The following is a 6,519-nucleotide window of genomic DNA, read 5'->3' as shown; positions in this document are numbered from 1 at the left end:
TGTGTGTGTGTGTGTGTGTGTGTGTGTGTGTGTGTGTGTGTGTGTGTGTGTGTGTGTGTGTGTGTGTTTTTCAGGGAGTCTCTGATGTTATGCTGATGATGCAGAACCTTTGGGGGAAACCAAGGTGCCCCGAACCCTCGACTGCTGCTGTCTCTGTGAAACAAGAACTCACCTTCCATTCAAGTCAGCAAAGATTTAATTACACACATACGCACGCACGCACGCACGCACGCACGCACGCACACACACACACATACGCACGCACACACAGCAGGTTTTTGAGGGGCAGAGCCATGAATGGCTTCTCATGTTAAATTCAGCAGCTCAGCAGAAAAAGCTCAACTTTCCTCCATTTTATCACGACCAGCAGCAGATTCATTACAGAGTTGCCAAAATGGAGGCCCGGTGGTCCGACGTTGATTAAAGGAGCAGTCTGCACAAACCCAAACAACACACAAAGACCTGCTTCTTCTGTGTTTAGACAGTGAAACCCTGGTTAGCAGCTTGTTATGAGTCACTTTTTAATCTGAACACGAGAGGACAAAAACGAGCTCTGTCCTCAGAAAAACAACACCACACTGAGGTACTGGAGGTTGAATTCACAGAGAAAAAAACACAAAACATGACAGCAGCTCAAAGAGCTCAAATCATCCCTCTCTTACTCACACAGAGGAACAATTTCGAGTTACAGCTTTAGCCTGACGTGCATGTTTTGTGTTAAATACCTGGAGAAAACCCACATGAGCATGAAGCAAACACGCAAACTCCACCTGGAATAGCCAAGCCGTGAAGCTGAGTGACAGCAATGACCACTGCACTCATGTAGAGATGGGCACAGGTCCACTAATAGCACAACTAGTTTTTTATTTAGCAAATCAGCTTTTTTGTTAACAATGGATAATGTTAGCTGGCCAATTAGCTTCCAGTAAATTAGGTTCCACTAATTTTAAGTCCACTAAAAAAAATCACAACRATAAAACATTTATTTGTATGTTGTTTATTCCAAATAAAGAAAAAGTACCTCTCTTACAAGCAGCACTGGATGTATCAGGCACATTTGTTTTTTGTTTGATTACTCCAGGACTATGGGGTACCAGGGACCTGTTAGGTCCCTTTACGACCGGTGCTGGAGCTTGGTTCCCATTGCCGGTAGAAAGTCGGACTTGTTTCTGGTGAGAGTTGGACTCCACCAAGGCTGCCCTTTGTCACCGATTCTGTTCATAACTTTTATGGACAGAATTTCTAGGCACAGCCGAGGTGTTGAGGGGATCCTTTTTGGTGATCTTAGGATCACATCCCTGCTTTTTGCAGATGATATGGTCCTATTGGCTTCATCAAATCATGATCTCCAGCTCTCACTGAAGCCGTTCACAGCCGAGTGTGAAGCGGCCAGGATGAGGATCAGTGCCTCCAAATCTGAGACCGTGGTCTTGAGCCAGAAATCGGTAGGTTGTCTTCTCCAGGTCGGGGAGGATTAGTGCTGCATCTGCAGTGATGCGGGCGCTGTACCGGTCTGTCGTGGTGAAGCGGGAACTGAGCCAGAAGGTGAAGCTCTCAGTTTACCAGTCGGTCTACGTTCCTACCTTCATCTATGGTCACGAGCTTTGGGTAGTGACTGAAAGAATGAGATCATGGATACAAGCGGCCGAAATGGGTTTCCTTCACAGGGTGTCTGGGCTCTCCCTTAGAGATAGGGTGAGAAGCTCGGTCATCCGGGAGAGACTCAGAGTAGAGCCGCTGCTCCTCCACGTCCAGAGGAGCCAGTTGAGGTGGCTCGGGCATCTGGTTAGGATGCCTCCTGGACGCCTCCCTGGTGAGGTGTTCTGAGCATGTCCCACTGGGAGGAGACCCAGAGGAAGATCCAGGACATGCTGGAGGGACTATGTTTCTCAGCTGGGAATGCCTTGGGATTCCCTCAGATGAGCTGGCCCAAGTGGCTGGGGAGAGGGAAGTCTGGGTTTCTCTGCTTAGGATGCTGCCCCCGTGACCCAACCCTGGATTATTGGAAGAAAACAGACGGACAAACTCAATCGATTAGATTATTTTTTCTGAAAAGTTTAAACTGGAAGTATTAGAGCTATGACTGGTTTGGATTGGCCGATTTGCCACACTTGATCCCACCCACCTTCAAATTAAACCAACATAAAGTAACAACAGCTTTGTGTCAGTCCACCAGTCTTTACCTGGAAGGAGATAATCATCATAGCGGCTGGCGTTAGCTTTCTCAAGAATTTTTTATCCGATTAGCGTTAGCAGAGCTAAGATTCTTGATTAGTGGTTTAGTGGTTAGTGAAGCTAACTTTTGGGTTTTCTGTGTCCACCTCTAGGACTGTGAACTGGAAAGAATTGGGTGATATGACACATATAACGTCTCAGGGGTCACGATATGATACACTATGATACACTGTAATACTGATATTGCGATATATTGTGATACCGTAAGCAAGGCGATATATTGCCATTTTTTCTCCAAAAGATTCAAATTTTAAAAAGCTCAGTATATAGAGCGAACCATGCATTAAATATGCATTAAATCAGTTTAAATTCAGTTTATCTTTATGAAGAAAAATACTGGACTGCATTTGTTTTTTACATTTCTTCCTACATCCATCCATTACACTCCTCAGGGCTGTGTGCTCAGCCCACTCTTGTATTCTCTGTACACTCACGACTGCACAGCCAGACACAGCTCCAACATAATCAAGTTTGCTGATGACGCTTGTACATCAGAGAGAGTACACTCTCCAACTTACATCAATGGATCAGTGGTGGAGAGGGTCAGCTGCTTCAAGTTTCTGGGAGTCAATATCGGTAAGGACCTCACATGGTCAGAACACACAACACGGGTGGTGAAAAAGGCCAAACAATGCCTTTACTTCCTCAGATAGCTGAGGAGGTTTGCTATGAACCCCTGTATCCTTAAGACCCTCAACACTTGCACTGTGGAAAGTATCTTGACAGGGAGCATTACCACCTGGTATGGGAACTGTACTGCTCATGAGTGGAAATCCCTTCAGAGGGTAGTGCGCACAGATCACAACATCACTGGGGTGCAGCTGCCAAACCTTCTGGATCTATACACTAACCGCTGCCTAAGAAGCTCTCCCAAGATCTTGAGAGACCTCTCCCGTCCAAGTCACTGGCTGTTCTCACTAATACAGAGTGGAAGAAGGACCAGAACCATTCGGTTCCATGACTCCTTCTTTCCTCAGGCGATCAGAATGTTGAACAGTCAGTAGAACAATGTTCTGTCCATCCCACCACACTATCAGCTCTTGGTGCACAAATAAATTATAAACGCAGTTATAAACATATCTGTACCGTGATAACTCTGAACTGTGTAATACTGTATGTTTATGTATATAATAGTTATTGTGTACAGTGTAAGTCTATTCAACTGTTTATATTGACCACGTTTGTATATATAATTTTTTTTAAATGTTTCCTTTTATTTTTTTAGTATGTTGTTTATATTGTGATCTGCATACAGGTGGGATTTTGCACTCAAGTTTTTCATTCACCTGTACACTTGTGCTWTGTGATATGACAATAAATCTGAATCATTAAGCCTTAATTAAAAATCAACATATTTCTTTTGAGAATTGACACAGTATCAGGAAATGAAATACTGCATATATTTCATTGTATTGATGCTTTCTTACACCCCTACCAACCACTGCTGTCATGCCACAACATCCATCAACACATTTCACATCAGGCAGATGTTGACCTCAGAATGTTTTATGATCTAATGTCTATTACCCACTCACATCATACACACTAGGGATGTGTGTTTTATACAAAACACTCTTTAAACCTATTTGTAATCAAATATTTTACTTATAATTCCACTTGTTCTCATTGTACAATGTACAAGTTAGTGTTAGCATAGCAGCTCAAAGAGATTCTACAGGAGAGTCAACCTCATTTTCACAGAGGGCCATATGAGCATTAAGGTGGGCCTCAAAGGGTCAGTTGTAATAACCTTTGATGTTCCATGTTTGGCTTRAACTAAACATGAAACATCACGTTCTGGGCTCTCAAGCTTTGATCTGAGCTTGAAGAGAGGTTTGAGCCACTGACCAACCACTGTTGAAATCTCCTCAGTTAGAAAAGTGGCCATTGGCTGTCTGTCCGGGCATTCCAGTTTAAATTTACGACTCTCAGTGAGAAGGTAGTCGGATTGAATCATTTTCCCTACGATGATTAATGTGCATTATGGGAGATTGGCTTTAAAGCCTTTTATTACACCAATATATATTTGAAGCCGTCATAGGTCAAATTAAATACCATGACAGGCCACACATTTGGCCCACAGTTTACTGCAGGATGGTACATATTGATATTTTTAACTCCTAACTGCAAAAAAAAAAAAAAAAAAAAAAGTTTGTTTTTCTTTTTGCTGTTCAACTAATCTTAAATAGTTAGAGGAAATAAAGAGTATAAGACTGTCTGGCCAAGGCCTTTTTTATTAAGGCTGAGGCCATTGCCCCTCTAGGCCCTCTTGTGGTGGTGGCACCCCCTAATGTTATTTTTGGTCAGAAACACACAGGACAAATAAGTTACAGTTCCATCTGTTTATTGATTAACTATAAAATATTGACTTACTAAAACAATTCCAAAGAAACACTGATAAACTTGGTTGCTGTCTGTAAAAAAAAAGGAACAAACATTTTCTTACACATATAATATAGGGTGACAGAATATGTCTAGTTTCAGATTTATCTCTAAAATGTACTCTTTTTTGTGTTTTTACAAGATTAGACATGTGTACAAAGTATACTCTGATAGCTTTCTTCCCTCAGCAGCGAAGGCTCATTTACAAAACTTAGATGGTTCTTTTATTTTCAAAATAATCTTTTTTTAATTCTCTGTAACAGGACAAAAACGATACTGAAGGAACAGCAGACGAAGAACCAGCCTCCAGTCCACCTCTCTCTCTCTCTCATTCTCTCTTTTACTCGCTCTCCCATTCCTCTCTTTCTAGCAGCTAGCTCCCATCAGCAGTATTGCTTGAGAGGCGTGGACGATTGTTCAGAAAGTGGGGGGATGACAAACATACATTAAAAAAAAAATCACAGCAAATAATGACATTTTAAAAGACAGGCTATAAAAGCTACATTTGAAATGGTGATAAAAACAACATTTAAAAAGTCAGGCTCTTTAAAATACATCAAACCAAATGATATAATAAAGGCGTAACGGGGAATAAATGTGTGTCGGACCCTGTTTGAAGGCTTTAGGTAGAGGGGGGGCAAAATTAAAAAAATGGAAAGGCAATAACACACCTTAAAAGGGTTACAAAGGTGTGTGTGTCTCCTTACACACACTCTGATATACACACGGGGGAAAAAGTGCTTGAGCAGCTGGAGGGGTAAACAAATATTCATAACGGGCACTTTAACCTGTTTCCATCCATATTAAACAGACATTTCTGTCGTCCGTCACTCAAAAACATCTGAATTTGACGTGAGCAGCAATAATAAAGCAACAGTTCAGATCTTTGACAGTGAGCTCCGCTGAAAGCTTATGAACAATTAATATCTTACCTGATGAAGATAACTTTTGAATGAGCTTGTTCCGGACAAGTAGTGTTTAATTCTGCCCGACTTGACGAGCTAACGGCTAGTCAGAGCGGGGTTACGACTAAAGTGAAGTGTTTGACATCTCTAAACAGCTCCAGGGTCAAACATCTCATGAAAAAGCTACTTTATGTGACTATTTTCACTGAAATCTGTGGTTATTTGTGAGCATAGAAAGTGGCGGCAGCAGCTAGCTGTAGCACCTCCTGCAGGAATGTTTTAATTCTGCCAGAAAAAAACATAAAATTCAAAACTGGCAGCAGTGGAAACGTTTAAATGTTGAACAAAAAAAAAATTACCTTTTGCCTTTAAAACCTCACTAAAGCTTCGGTAGCTCTTACGTTACATTGGTTAGCAGATATGGGCTGTGTCCAAATTCATGGGCTGTTTTTTTCAACGACCATGAAGACTGGAAGAAAGTGCCTGTGAATTTGGATGGTCTAGCCCAGAGGTTCTTAAACTGGGGTCCCTGGACCCCCAGGGGTCCGCGAGAGGTATCTTGGGGGTCCTCAAATATTTTCACTAAATTATTAATTTGGTTTTTATTTTTAAAAATGCATGTAGAACAACGAACTAATGAAACAAACATAATAAACTTAATAAAAACATATTTCCATGACATTTAGGGGTTGAAATGACAATTATCTTTTAAAACAGCATGGGGTTTATGAGGGGGTCCCTGGAATTATTTTTGCCCTTGAAAGGGGTCCCCAGACACAAATGGCTTGAGAACCCCTGGTCTAGCCTTCAGCTTTATTCCCACCCTAACTCCGGCATACGTCCTGTTGCCTAGCCATCATGTCAACACAAAACAAAAGCAATGAAGATATTAGCAAAGTATTTATATATCAATATTATGAATATTGCAAAATAATAAAATTACCTTAGACATAATACATAATCCACCTCTCTCTCTTTTGCTCGCTCTTCCATTCCT

General features: G+C 41.5%; 1 long non-coding RNA gene across 1 annotated transcript in view; it reads right to left on the bottom strand.

The window, feature by feature from the left end:
- Nucleotides 1-6,116, bottom strand: part of LOC106520667 (uncharacterized) — a 17,752-nt gene extending 11,636 nt beyond the window's left edge. The window contains exon 1 of the long non-coding RNA XR_001310578.1: nucleotides 6,106-6,116. This is a non-coding gene — a long non-coding RNA (uncharacterized LOC106520667). The remainder of the gene's footprint in view (nucleotides 1-6,105) is intronic.
- Between the last annotated feature and the right edge of the window lie 403 nt (nucleotides 6,117-6,519).

This window comes from Austrofundulus limnaeus, unplaced genomic scaffold, assembly GCF_001266775.1.
Source record: "Austrofundulus limnaeus strain Quisiro unplaced genomic scaffold, Austrofundulus_limnaeus-1.0 Scaffold96, whole genome shotgun sequence".
NCBI classification, from domain to species: Eukaryota; Metazoa; Chordata; class Actinopteri; order Cyprinodontiformes; family Rivulidae; genus Austrofundulus; species Austrofundulus limnaeus.
This window is presented reverse-complemented; position numbering and strand designations above follow the sequence as displayed.